This window comes from Tursiops truncatus, chromosome 17, assembly GCF_011762595.2.
Source record: "Tursiops truncatus isolate mTurTru1 chromosome 17, mTurTru1.mat.Y, whole genome shotgun sequence".
NCBI lineage: Eukaryota > Metazoa > Chordata > Mammalia > Artiodactyla > Delphinidae > Tursiops > Tursiops truncatus.
In genome coordinates, this window is record NC_047050.1 from 17434897 (window position 1) to 17450129 (window position 15233).

Sequence of the window (15233 nt, forward strand, 5' to 3'; positions counted from 1 at the left end):
ATTTCATACAAAGTCAGGGATGACAATGACCATGAGCTCATCAAGTCCCCATGTTCCTATCAGTAGGTCCCTTCGGATACTGCTAATAAATGGTAAGATTTTAGAAGCCAGCATAATGACATGATAGAAAAACAAATTAAAAAAATTTGATATTTATGAGTACAGGAGTATGGAAGAAGTCATTGTTTTGAAGCTGCTTCTAGAATTGCTACAGAGCATTGGAATTTAGTTCAAGTTAACGTAACTTCCTTGAAATGTTAAAAGGCAAAGGTTAGTTCCAAATCTATATTTCTAGTGTAAGTGATCATATAATGGAATACAGGTCAGCTGGATGGATTTGAATATTTTCGGTCTTTAAAACATTCTTTCTGGAATACAAGTGAAATCTAGCTCAGTAGAACCTTGTTAATGTATGACTTTTTATTACATGAATTCTGATTATCGGGACGGCTAAATAATGTTTTACCAAACCCACCTATTACTTACAGTAAAAGGATGTATGATACCTTAGTTTTTAAGGTGGACGTTAGTCCCATTTACCAACACCCAAGTTATAGAGAAAAGGTTCTGCTTTTCTGTCTCCTGCACGCACAGAAGAGGGAAGCAGCCTGGGACCCCTAGTTCTGCTACTAGCTCATTGTGTGACTCAGTTAAGGCAGTCAGCTCTCAATGGCAATTAAAAATGCAAAAACTACGCACGCTGGAGGTTAGTTTAAGGTTCCCTACAAAGTTTTCTCCAATAAAATAAGGTTTGACAACTGGCTCTGACAGAAGTAGAAGACATAACCTTAAGGTATTTGCTTTTTCCATACCCTGTTAATTATTTAGTAATTTTACATCATAATTGTACTTCATCCTTCTTCCAAGATCAAATCCAGATGGACACGTCCTGAATCCCATGGGCAAAAGCAGCAGCATGGCAGCCAGCACTGCCAGGACAGTGCCTGTTATTTGAATTCATGACGCCATCCTCAACACCAGCAACTGGCACTACAGGCAGTTTCTAAAATGTTGCTCTGTTTTGCTTTTTAGAGAACTACATCCCTACACTTTTAAAATGATAATTTGTTCTAAAATGATTCATCAGTTTAATATGATATAGAGCCATTGACTCTCTTCTCCGCACCATTCCGTGGACTTAGGAGACGATTCTCAGCCCTTGAGGAGTTTACAGTCCAATGACCAGGTGGCTCCAGGAGAGAGGTGAACAGTGCATGGAGGTTCAGGAAGGGAGGGCTCTGAACCAGCCTAGAGAATTAAGAAACATGCTTCTGGATAACGGTGACCTCTGCAAGGGGATTTCAAGAACCAATATAACTATGAAAGGAAAAGCAAGAACAAAATGAAGAGTCAGGAAAGCCCGAGGAAAATTAGGTGGTCTGGCCAAAGCCGGAGTGTCTGTGGGATAGCTGGGAGGAGAGGCTGGTAAGGAAGTTTGGGGTATACCGTTGAGGATCTTTGATTCTTCTGATAAGGAGTCCAGACAGGGTGGAAAAAAATGGAGGCCAGGCCTCTCTCCACAGACAACTAAACTGAAACTGCATCAACTAAGTACATGACACACTGTCATTCCGTTTGTGGACTGTGTGCTCTCAGTGAGAACAGGAATCTTGTGTGCTGGCTCCTGAATCTCCAGGGCCTGCCCCTAACAAATACCTAAATTTTTGTTGAATAAATAAGTAAACGAACAAATAACTAAATCTATTCATTACAGGTAAATGTGAAGTTTTAAATTTTACTATTAGTACATCTCTTCGTGCAAATAAATTTCTATGTGATTTATTTCAAGTAAATGAGCACCTGAATAATTCAATGGCGTTTTCTTTCCTCCACATTACCTCCTTTCTAGGTTACTCAAAACATTATATAAATAGAGAAAAATTAACAAATTTTATGTGCAAGGAGTTGAAGTTGTAAGCTTGTACTAGAGACTGGTTTTGCACATTATTAACTATCTATTTGTATTAAAAGCAAAATAATTATTTTACCAAACATGACCTCTAATAACAGAAAATGCTCTCTCACTTTCTCCTGAAAAATGTCTATTCTCCATATCTGCTTTTAAAAGGTTGTTTTAAGCTAGAAATCCAAGAAAATCTCTTATAATGGTCACAGAAAACCGTATCTAATATTTCAGAATTTCCCTCTCTCATTGGCCATTGACTCTTGAAATTGGTGGCCCTGACAAATGTAATCTGCTCTTTCCCCCCAACCTGTGGCATCGTTCAAACAAGGAAGTATTTTAATGGAGCCGCAGCTTAAGCACTCTCTTGTCCATCAAGCTGCCAGTGCTATCCGTACGGCAGTTAGGGAAATGATGCAAAGAACTTCCTTTTGAAAGAATTCTCCAGAACTTACTTCTGGGAAGGACCTTGGGACTCAGAGCCTGCTATTCACTCTGGTGGGTGGTGGGAGTGGAGGTTGGTTGTATTGATAGAAGAGAGGAACCCTGGTGTTTCCTCCCCAAACTGAAAACCGCTGTCACTGGAAATTAATAAAGAGGTGACCAGACGGCTTATGAATTTTCTGTAGTAATAGAGGGGGCTCCCAAACATGGCAGTGATTACGGATGAAGAATGTACTTTTCTCTCCTTTCCCGTAAACACCCTGGAGTGCCCTTCTATTTGATAAAGAGGGTGAGAGGGGATCTGATTTGTTTGTTTGTTTAATGTTCCACTCTTGCCTCTTCCTGCCGCACTCTGCAATGTGAAAAAGAACACTTTTCTTGCCAACTGCACATGTAAAGCATCTTGGCGCATCTTAAGAGCTTTAAATATATCTGTACAAGGCAATATTGTGGCATTATTATCAATGCTGAACAGTGGTTTAAATAATCCTAGACCAAATTAGCTTGATTCAGATGAACAACTGATACAGCAAGAGAAAACCAACATTTGGCATCTAAGAAAGGAGAGATTAAAGTTACTTAAAAACCAGAATATAAATTTTCATTAGGTACAACCTATATATAACATAAAGATGAATTCATGCTTTATAATGAATCATAACTTATATTAACTGTGATGAAATATTTGGGAGAATCAGTGATTCTGAAATGTAAATTTGCTTATCTTATTTGGGAAAAAAATCAGTTTACTATAAAGAAAAAACATTCTGTGTGATGCAAATATTTAATCCAGGCAAAAACAGTTTCAGTTTTGTGGCACAAAGTTTGTACTCAGTAAATGTTAAGAAATATATGGGTGAAAGAATGAAAATTTTACCATAAACACTTTTTGTCCTTTAAAAGAACAACGGGGTGATGTAAGTGTACTCTTATACAGAGTATCCATTTTTAAATTACCTTTATATACAAACATAATTTAAAATTCCAAATAAAAAGATGGGACTAAAGTCAGGAAACAACATATATATTTTTTATATTTTTACTGTGCTATTGACATCATGTTTGCATCCAGTTGTGAATGTTCAAAGGTTAAAAAAAATGTACAAGTTTCCTATTTAGTAGACAGAATTCATCATAAAATAGCTTTTGATTACAAAGAATCCAGCGTTTATGTCTCTGCTAGTCCAAGGAAATAAAGTTGTAATAAAGGAAATAGAGCAGTAATAAATTCCTCCAAAGCAAAGGTAAATTGACCACTCAAGCCATATCTCTAAAAATCACCTTGAGGTTAAATTGGGAAGAAATATGAGGAAACGGGAAATTAAAGATCAGTCTTTTAAATTTGAGGTCTCCTCATTGACAGTGAAAGATTCAGTTACTTAAACTGTTTTTCGCTTTTTCATTTATGAGTTGCTTTTAACAATATTTCATTCCTCAACAGAGGAAATAAGGAATGCTCTTAAAAGAGAAAAAAGCTATACCAGGCTATTAAAATCTTCGCTAAGAAAAATAAACAAATCAAGATTGATCTCTTGGGTTTCTCAGGAGTTCACCGATTCCAAATCTTCACATAAGTTTCAAAAGGGAAGAAAACAATAAAGCTTCTCTATAATACAATGCTTAGTAACTCACGGGGACGGGGGGGGGGGTGGGGGGGTGGGGGGGGGTGTTGCAGGGGTTACTAACAGTGGAAATTTGTAAAATGCATTTGACTATAATTAAAGTAAGTACAAGTTGAAATGAAAATCCAAGTTTCTATCCCCCAGTACTGAGAAGTATGGGTCAATTTTTTCTACCAATTCTTCAGAGATTTTCTAGAATAGTTTTTAAGAAAAGATTGTGCTCTTAGCAATACTTTGGCAGAAGGGATTGTGGGATGGGGAGGGTGGGAGGGAAGCTCGGGGGGAGGGGGCGTGGGGATGTATGTGTGCACGTGGCTGATTCACTTTGTTGTACGGCAGAGACTAACACAGTATTGTGAAGCAATTATACTCCAATAAAGATCTATTAAAAAAATAAAAAAAGAACAGCAATGTAACTATTAAATATGTCTACAGAGCAAATGCAAGGGGGACCTCGTCTACATTTAAGCACGCTGGCAAGTTGCTTCTTTTTCAGGAGGTCTTCAGTGTTAGTGACTGATAGACCAAATGAAAAAGATAAAAAATATTAATCACCTTGCTGAAAAAAGACTGGTTATTTCCCCTTATTTTAAAATTCTCTCCCTGCTTCTTTTAACATCCACCAAAAAGACACAGTTTGCTATAAATGTCACACAAATGGAATGGATAAATAGTTCAGTACAACCGAAGGAGGTCTTAATCTAACGTACCGTTGTTGTCTGTCAGCTAATCTCTCCTGGTTTAACAATCTGAGTTTAACTGCTTCATGATGAATGAGACAGGGTGCAAATGACCTGAGTGTTTCAGCCCATAAAACCGGCTTAGGGAAATAAAACTTGCAAATTTGATCACCAGCCTTAGATTGGCCATCACTGGCAATACAGTTAGGGTTTCAACAGAGGCGAACAGTTTTAAAGAAATTATCTAAGTGTAATATTGGGTAATGAAATGCCAATAATTTACATTTAAAGTACCATTTACCCTAAAGCAGCCTCCTATCGGCAAGATTTGCCGTTAGGTAACTGAAGTTCGGCAGCTCTGAACTGAAAGGCGGTGAGCTGATGGTCGGAGGACCCACTGAGGCTGAGAGTTCTGTAGACTCAGTTTTCAGAAAGTTTCTCGGGAACATTAACATGAGCCGCATTAAGCAAAAAAGACTCCAGTTGTTAACAGCAGTAGGTCTATTGTTCTAGAAGAAATACATTTCAGGAGGTTCATTATCAAAGAAAGAGGATGGGGGAATCTTTTTTGGCATTCTGCATATAAAATCTTCTCAAAAAGACATCTGCAGTTTAAAAAAATTCCACCTACTTTTACTACTACAACCCTTGTTAATTTTCTACAGTTCTCTGCTCTGACTTAAAAGTCATTTCCTTAAGAAAACAGATGACAGACAACTTGAGTGACTGATGATATTGTGCCATCACTTTGTTTTTCTCCGAGGCCTTGGTTTAAGAGGATGGATGTTAGTGTAAATGACAGAAAGGGGAGCTTTGCATAAGATTTCACTTCTGTTCAAAGACAAGCTAATGTAACCTCACTGCGGTGCAATCAACTTGACAAATGGACACCGTGCAACCCTCTGCCTCTCGCTGAAACCCGAGAGCCCGATTTACACAATGTTCTCCCCGTAGATGGAAAAAAAGACTTCATGCTGCTAGGCTGTATAATGGGTTGATCTGATAATTCTCTGCATGTCATGAAATTTGATAATATGGAAGTGAAATGCATCTCAAAGAATGAAGCAAGTTAATGAACTTATAAAACTACACTTAAGTCTTTTAAAGCCAGAATAAACAGAAAAAGGGACTTAGCTCAAACCAAAGCGGGAAAATGTAGCAGTCCTCATGCCTAACTCTGCCGTCAATTAAGGATATGTGGAGAGATCCCAGCTCTACCGAGTACAGCTCTATTTAAACAATTCAATATAATCTGTAGACCTTGTGCGTCTTATCTTTACCATCAGATTTTGCCAGCCCTCAGTTCTTTACCTCAAGAATTTTACATGACTTTATCCTGTTAAATTATGTCCCTGGAAACTTAATATTTTTCCTTTTAAAGTGGGAAATTTCTGAAAGAGTTTATAAATACTACCATACTTTACTACTGTGTTTTACAATGACACTACTAAAATTTGCAAACTTAACAAACAGTTCATCTGGAGACTTAAACATATCCTAAACCAGTTATGGACACACACACACACAAATCAGGGCTTCATAAGAAATATAAACTTTTGCTTTAAAGACACAGTATAAATTCTTACTTATTCAAAGCATGAATGTTTAGATAAATTACTTTGAAAAGAAAACGCTCTGTAGTGAAACTGTCTGTTGGTATTAATGCTTGCAAATAAATACCACGAATGTAAACTGCCATCAGAAGCAGTTTTAACACATGTACATGTTGAATGAGGTAGAATTTTAGTCTTCTGTTTACTTTGCTGTTGTCACAAATAAAAAAAGCACTTATGAAAACATTTCATGCTGAAGTGAATGGATTTCAACAGCTGCTGATTTGGTGACATGGAGAACCCCAGTGGAGACATCCTGCTGAATTAACGTTTTGGAAATGTTAAAAAGAAACTTCAAACAGACCTCGTTTAGCAGGCGGTCAAAGATTTTGCTCAGTGGGGATCATGTGAAGGCTAGCAGAGCAGTCACTCAGCCATGAATCAGACTTGTCAATAGTTGCCCATTTTCTCAACAGGTGATTCGCAAAGGCACACAGTCTAATTCCTCTAACGTTTCTGTGTGTGCTTGCACGAAAAAAAGTTACCCTAGGCTTCAGCTCTGACATTATTTAGGAAGGCACAGCAATGCACAGTGTGCACAGTTGGGGAAATTGTAGTTTAAGGGATTTAAACATATTTAAAAAAATTTTTTGTACTTATGTTCTTTTCTAACCCAAAATATTTAGCTAAGCTATATTTAAAATCTACTGTTTTTCAAAGAAACGTTTAATGCTAAGTTAGAAATCTAGAACAGATTCGATCAAAGAATTATAGAACAGCAAGGGATCTTGGAGATAACAAAGATCAGGCCCCTAGTTTTACAGATGAGGAAACTAAGGCCTACAAAGATTTAGTAGAGATTTAAGTAATCTGTCAGCGATCACATATGTAGTTCTTGATGTCTTAGAACTTAGAATGTCCATCTGCTGACGTCCCAGCTCAACATTCATTATACTTACCCTTAAGAAATAAATCAGATTTAAGCTTCATTTAGCAATGTAAAAATACTTAAGGAAAGAAACTGTTAAGCTGGGCAAGATCTCATAGTTCAGTGTTTTCCTGATGTGGCATGTTTTGATTTTTTTTTTTTTTCTCTTTAAACTGGCCACAAAGAGAGTTAATGGAAAATTCCTTCCCCACATCACCAAGAAGTCGGGGTGGAGCGGGGGGGTGAAAAGAGGGCCCGTACCAAGCTTTGTTTCCAACTCTCAACATTTAAGAGTTTAGTCCAAATATAGAGTACAAAAATAATAAAGCATTTCATTGTTACTGATTCAGATTGGCATTGTAAACTGTGCAATACAAGCTACTATTATGTCAGAAAATTACCAGGTATCCATTAAATGAGCCCAGACTATTTTCTATTGTTCAAGGATTTTTCTGTTGTTTTTGAGAGCCGAAGTACAGAGTTCAGTGAAAGTTCTCAGAGGTGGCTCCATTGTCATAGCGATGCTCACCAGCTTAGTCAATCTCACCTACTGCTCCCATCAATACACAGTCATTACCAACAAAAGCGAAAATAGAACCTGAGGCTTAGTTAACCACCTCATATTGGCAAGATGTACCCTGTTGGAAAATACTTTCCACATAATTCAGAGACAAAAATTAGGAGGAATCATAAGTAAATGACAATCCCATAAACAGACACACACAACCAGAGGGCCCAAGTTCACTAATTCTTGTTATCAAAATTTACCTTTTAGAAGTTTAACTCCTCATATGGTAAGAGGAAACAGGTACTCTAATACTAAGGTTGATGGGAGTATAAAAGACAGATTGGGTTTATATATCAAAATGAAAAATGTCCTCATCCTTTGACCCAGAATTCCCACATATAGAAATTAACCTTGAAAGGAGATAATTCAACAAGCAGGGAAAGATATATGTGTAAGGATTTCCGTAGCAGTTATTTTTTATGGTAGTACAAAGTTGGAAATTAAGTTAAATTAAAATTTTAAATTAAAAATTGGCAAGAAAATAAAGGTACATACGTACAACAGCATATATGCAGCTGTTACACATGGGCATTCACTTACTATAAAGCTACAATAAAGCTATTAAAAATCACCATTCATTTAATATAAAGTACAGTAATATTAGCATATAGACTGACAAATTGATTCATGGAACGGAATAGAGAGCCCAGAAATAGATCCACACTTATTTGGTCACTTGATTTTCAACAAAACATCAAAGTAATCCAACTCTGTTAGGATTCCCTAACTGAACACGACATGTAAACAGACAAACCAACAAACAAAACCTTGACTTCTTCTCTCACCACACACAAAAATTAACTTTAGATCTATCTTAGACCTAAATGTAAAAGCTAAAACTATAAAGCTCTTAGATGAAAAAAAGGAGAATATCTTCACAAATCAGGACCAGGCAAAGGTTTCTTAAAGCAGAGATAAATAATCATAATGTAAAACTTTAAGGAATGCGTCAAAATTAAAAACTTGTGCTCATGAAAATACACTGATAAGAAGATGAATAAGGAAGCCAAAGACCGAGGAAAAAATATTTGCAAAGCATACATGACAAAGAATTGGTATCTAGCATACCAATAAAGAACTCCTATAACTTAATAAAAAGACAAACAACCTATTTTAAAATGGGCAAAAACTTGAACAGACTCTTCACAAAGAAAAATATATGAATGACCAATTAAACACATGTAGAAGTACGCAACATCATTAGTCATCAGGGAACAACAAATTAAAACCATAATGAGATATCATTACACACCCACCATTATGGATAAAATGAAAAGGACACGCTCAATGTTGGCAAAGATGTGCAGCAACTGAACTCTGCACGCGGTTGCTGGGAGCATCTAACGGTGTCTTATATAAAATGTACGCCTGCCCTATGACCCAGCAATTCCACTGTTAGGGATTGATCCAAGAGAAATGAAAACATATCCATAAAAGACTTCTACAAGAATGTTCATAGCAGCTGTACTCAGGGTAGTTAAGAACTGGAAACGGCTCAGATGTCTATCAAAAGTAGAATGAATAAACAAACTGTGGCCTATTCCTACAATAAAATACTAAACTATTTGGCAGTAAAAAAAACAACAAAAAACCATGGATACATGCAACAACATGGATAAATCCCCAAAATGTTTTGCTGAGTAAAAGCAGCATTACACAAATGAGTGTACACTATATGAGTTCATTTATATAAAGTTCTGCAACAGGCAAAACTAATATATCATGGAATAATACCAGAACAACGGTTGCCTTTGATGGTGGCGAGGGCTGGGATTTACTGAAAAGGGACCTGAGGGAACTTCTTGTGGTGATGGTAATGTTTTATATCTTGATAGGGGTTTGAGTTGCGCAGGCATATGGTCAGAACTTGTCAACTGGTACACTTTAGGATTTGTGTGTTTTATTGTACGTAAATTTTACCTCAAAAGGAAACAGAGGAACCATAAACAAATACTGAACTCAAGTTAATGACACGCGTGCTAAATTATTGGGGGGGGGGAAGAGTATAGGAATGTCTGCTCCTTTGAAAGGCATCCCCCCGAAGACAGATTAATAGAGAGATGCTTAAATAGAGACATACATGATGAAGCAAGTATAGTAGTCACAACTGCAAGTGATTTACAATGAGCACGTACAATTTTTCAAAATAACATTTTTCCAAACTGACATTTTACCTCTACGAATAGATACTTCTTTCATCTTTGTATACAATGAAATTTGATGACTGAATGATTTTCAAGTCCATCTATGGCAAATGTCAAAAGAAGATATAAAATAAAGCTAGCTCAGTCTGATCAGTGGGTCTGAATATTAAAGTTTGTCACATTTTTGAACAATATGAAAATGCAGCAGTAGTTGTATGACCTTCTATTAAAAATCTATGACCTGGCTCAGAGGAAAGACTCTTTTAAAACGATCTGTATTATCAACAAACTGTAAGCCACTTGCACTGTAATTAGAATCTAAAAATTATTAAGAAAAGTTAACTTAAATTTTAATGTAAAGTTTTGTTAACAAGTAACATTTTAAATTTTATAGATTACTGATTTATACGCATACAGAAGGAAAAACAACATTTTTCCAATTGTGTTGTGTCAATAAAATGGAAATAAACAAATCACAAGACACTGTAGAACGCCCAGGGTCAAGTATAATAACATTTTATTATAATCTCAAAGTTCCTTTATCATCTATTTAGAATAAAAACCTTAAGTCTGTTCCCATTTCTAAATTAATACATTCTATTGATAAAAGGAAGAGTTTTTACTCTTATTTGTTGGGTATGATTTTTTATTTGCAATTGAAACAATAAATCTACTTTATATCACATGCTGGGATGGTTGGCTATAACCCAAAATACCCATGTAAGGAAACTGATCTGTTCAAATTAGAAGTGGACTGGTCCCTTTAGGTATTCTAAGCACTAAGTATATTACTATATATAAAATTTAATGAAATATAGAGGAATATGTTTATTCCTCTATGAAATATAGAGTAATAAATTATTGAATTGTAAATTCAATAATTTACAGATATTATATCAAGTATGTTACTTCATATTATAAAAACCATACCACATAACAGGCCTCAGAAGGATTTCTTCATTGTGGTCGGTGATATACTTTCTGCTCTCAGTTATACAAATACTTAGCATCACATGTAAATAAAGTAAAAGTCTCTGCCATTTAATTGGAAATGAGAGGGTTTTTTTTTTTTTTTTTTTTACTGGTTAATGAGTATAAGAAATGGTTAAAATTTTAAAAAGAAGTTTATTTTAAACATTTACATTTTTCTAACAAGTTATTTTAAAAAACACATATCAGTTACTTTACCAAATGATTTCATTACTTATTTAGTGTCTCCTCTATTTAATATAATATTATAAAGTCTTCCAGTTATTAAACAAAATGCCAATAAAAAGTCATGCTTTTTTATTACTTAATTTACCTACATTACCCACATTACCCACATTTAAAGACAGGGGCCCTTAAAATAAATCATAAACTACTAGTAGGAATAAAATAAATCATAAACTACTAGTAGGAATAACTCACAAAGCTCAATATATATAATATATATGTGTATAGTTAACATTAGTTCTTGGGTTTATCTCATGAAAAATGTGACTATAAAATAACAATGATTAAAATATCTCAGAAATTATGTATTCAAATGAGCACTGTCTTATTAATATTCATCTAGGGAAACAACAATTAATGCAGTTGGAGAATTCCATTTTGGAATTGTCTTTCACAAGACTGTCTACCTCAAGTGTATGTGTTCTCGCTCTCTCTCCCCGACACAAACACACACACATACACAGGTACACACATACACACATATGAAGCTGCCTTCTTTCATGATCACACTTTCAGATAACAATAATATTACTTAGCCAACATCTCCAAATAATTTGTAGTTATTTCTAAAAATCAAAGTCACCACAAAAAGTAATAAAATTGCTACCAAAAATGTTTGGAAAATTCTGAAGACATTTCTGAAAGTGGAAACTTACATGTATCACTAAAATAAACGAACATACACTGCCTCCCAAGATGCTAAGATGACCACTTTGGAGGAATCAACACTTACTGAGATGTATACGCTCTGGAATGTGTGTTTGTGTGTGTGTGTGTTTTAACTGCCACATCTGAAGGAAGTGTCAGAATGGAAAGAGCTGGGTCAGATATCAGAAAGCCTGGGTTTGAGTCTCAGCTCTGCCCCTTATAAGCTGTGCAAGATTGGGTAAGTCCCTTCACTTCTTTGGGTTTCGATTTCCTCCTCTTTAAAATAAGAGTTTATCTAGACCAGCACAGTCCAACAGAAATATAACATGAGCTACATATGTAATTTTTATAGCCACATTTAAAAAGTAAAAAGAAACAGTTGAAATTAATTTTAATAATATATTTTTATTTAACCTGATATATCCAAAATATTATCATTTCAATATTTAATCAATAAAAAGTCATTAATGAGATCGTATACATTTATTTTTGGTACTAGATCTTTGAAATCCTTACGGCACACATCTCACGTGGAAGAGCCACATTTCCAATGCTCCATAGCCACGTGGGCTAATGATTAACATACTGGACAGCACAGATCTAAACGGTCGCTAACAGTTCTTTCCATTTCAAAAACCTACTATTACTTTGTTGTCAAAATTAATATATTAACAACAGAATTAGTATAAAATTCAGCACAAGCATATGAAAACCATAGATTTCATGCTTCCATGAAGCATCTACTTTCATCAGGAAAGGTTCATTAATTTCCTATTTTATCTGGCATTTTTTAAACTCCAGATGATTCTTCCCAACACTGAACGATCATTAAGAAGCAAAGAACTGGCAATTATCTTCTGGGCTCAACGCCACAGAGAGTGGGTTACTTAATCTATTAAATTGGCTTAAGTCTCTTAGTAATTGCCAAGTCCCCATTTCATACTATATGATGTAGATTCGGCCTTAATCTGAAGCTTAGATCTTTATGTAATCATAAAAATCCTAAGACTGTTTCTCAAGTGAATAAACATCCAAAATTACTACTACAGTGATAAAACCTATTTAATTTCTGCTTTGTTTCATTTAGTCTAAATTACCATGGCTATCAGGGTTTTACATTAGTGAACCACAGCACAAGCGAATCAATGTTCAATAGTAGATACCATTGTCAATTCTTGGGAGCTTATTACTGGGAAAGGCCATGTGCATTAAAACAGGTAATAAGGGCTTCCCTGGTGGCGCAGTGGTTGGGAGTCCGCCTGCCGATGCGGGGGACACGGGTTCGTGCCCCGGTCCGGGAAGATCCCACATGCCGCGGAGCGGCTGGGCCCGTGAGCCATGGCCTCTGAGCCTGCGCGTCCGGAGCCTGTGCTCCGCAACGGGAGAGGCCACAACAGTGAGAGGCCCGCGCACCGCAAAAAAAAAAAAAAAAAAACACAAAGATACAGGTAATATAAACCATTAGCTACGTAGTATCATTCGTCATTTAGTAATTTAACAGCTGGAGTAGAATCTACTTGCACTACAGGACAACTTTTCAATTATCAATTATACCTGCAACTGACCCCTACACATTACTTCTCTCCGGGTACAACTGTACATCATCTCAATCAGCTTGAGTTTGTTATACCAAACTTTACAACAATTATACAGATGTACTCTCTGGCATTACTATAATCTTTTGAACCTTCTCTTTCCTCCTCAAATTTATAATAGAATACTAATAGTACACTCAAGTGTTTCTGTATCATTATAAACCATTATATAACAGAATTCTTATTTTTTAGTAAGTTGCTAATAAAACAGTCCACATCCTTCGTCAAAATATAAAGGTGTTTCTGCGAGTCTCTAAAATGTATTTCAACATTATATATAGTGAAAGCTGGTGACATTAATTCACATTTATAGGTGGCAACATAACAACATATCGATCCCTTTAGTAATTAGCGTCACATATACTGTGTTTGTAAATGTCCCTATAGGATAGAATCACGTCATTAAGTCAACTTTCTACATGATTTATATTATTTAAGGAGTATTCAGCAGAGCCAAACTGATACATAATATTGTCATTTCTGGAGGACAAAAGGTAAGCGTTATTGCTAACCTGCAGTCACCTATAATTAATTTCTCCAGACAATTATCTTTCACATGTCGGAGGCCAGTGAAGAAAGGAATAAAGGCAGAATCAGGAAACTCTTAATGTTGTGTGGCCCATGCCTAGTGTACGGCCTGGCACTTTGGGGATGCGTAATGTTTGTTGTATGAACGGCCACACAGCATATACACTATACAGTATATCTGTGTGTAAACACTGTGGCTTGCATTCATTCTATCTATAAAGAAACACACATACACACACAGTACATGTACTGTGTAGGCACGTTTCCTTTTTTTTACTCTTACTAGAGAAATTTGTTGGTAAGAACGGTTAATCTGATCCTGAAGTCTGAATCTCAGCTCTCCACGTGGGTGACATCAAAACTCGAGTCTTTTTCCTGCTTTCATTCATTATGCCCTCCATTCATTCATATTTACATAACTGGCATATGATAGGCATGGGGCTGATACAAAAAGACTAAGTTTACCATGAAGACAAACAGACCAATCATTATTGTTTTGTAAACAAAGGAACTGCTATTTGGGGAGATCAAGAAATTTGCCCAAGGTAACCCAACCTGTGAGTACAAGAACCAACTGTCAAATCTCGATCTGTGCGTCTTCCAACTACCCCTAGAGCTGAAACGTACCGAGACGTGGTAAAGGGAACGTGATGGTTAATTTTACGTGTCCAGTTGCTTTATCACACACTAGTTTAGATGTTGCTGTGATAGTATTTTGTAGATGTAATTAATATTTATAAGCAATTGATTTTAAGGAGATTATCCTCGATAGTGTGGGTGGGGCTCATCTAATCAGTTGAAGATCTTAAGAGCAAAATCAGGTTTTCAGAGAAGGAATTCTGCCTCAACCCTATAACAGAATTTCCATCCTGCCAGCCTGCCCTACAGATTTCAGACTCAAGACTGCAACATTGACTCTGTGTTTCCAGCTTTCTGACCTGCACTACAGACTTTGAACTTGACAGCCCCCAAAACTGCATGAGCCGACTATTTAAAATGTCTTTCTCGCTCTCTACGTATACATACTACTGGTTCTGTTTCTCTGGAGAACCCTCACTGATACAAGGAGTCACAGCTAAATATGGAGGCTGGGAAAACATCAAAATGTGGATGATAACGCAAGTCATGGAAGCGGACAGGACACAAAAGGAACCAAGGAAGCATGGGTAAAAAAACTTGGGTACAGCAGCACTTAAGGGGCCAGTAAAAGATAAGGAGTCAAAAGGAAGAGGTAAGTCAAGGGAAAAGAGGGTTTCATGAAGGAGGGAAGCAATCCTGCAGAAAGGTCAAATAGGATGAGGGCTGAGTATAGGCCCTGGTATTTATTTGGCAATTGGTAGGACTATGGTGACCATGGCCAGGGCACTTGTAATGGTGGTTGGGATGGAAATCATACTGTATTCAC

The 15233-nt window shown here is 36.3% G+C and overlaps 1 protein-coding gene across 10 annotated transcripts in view; it reads right to left on the minus strand.

The window, feature by feature from the left end:
* Positions 1 to 15233, minus strand: part of STAU2 (staufen double-stranded RNA binding protein 2) — a 304412-nt gene that overhangs the window by 66644 nt on the left and 222535 nt on the right. The window lies entirely within an intron of this gene.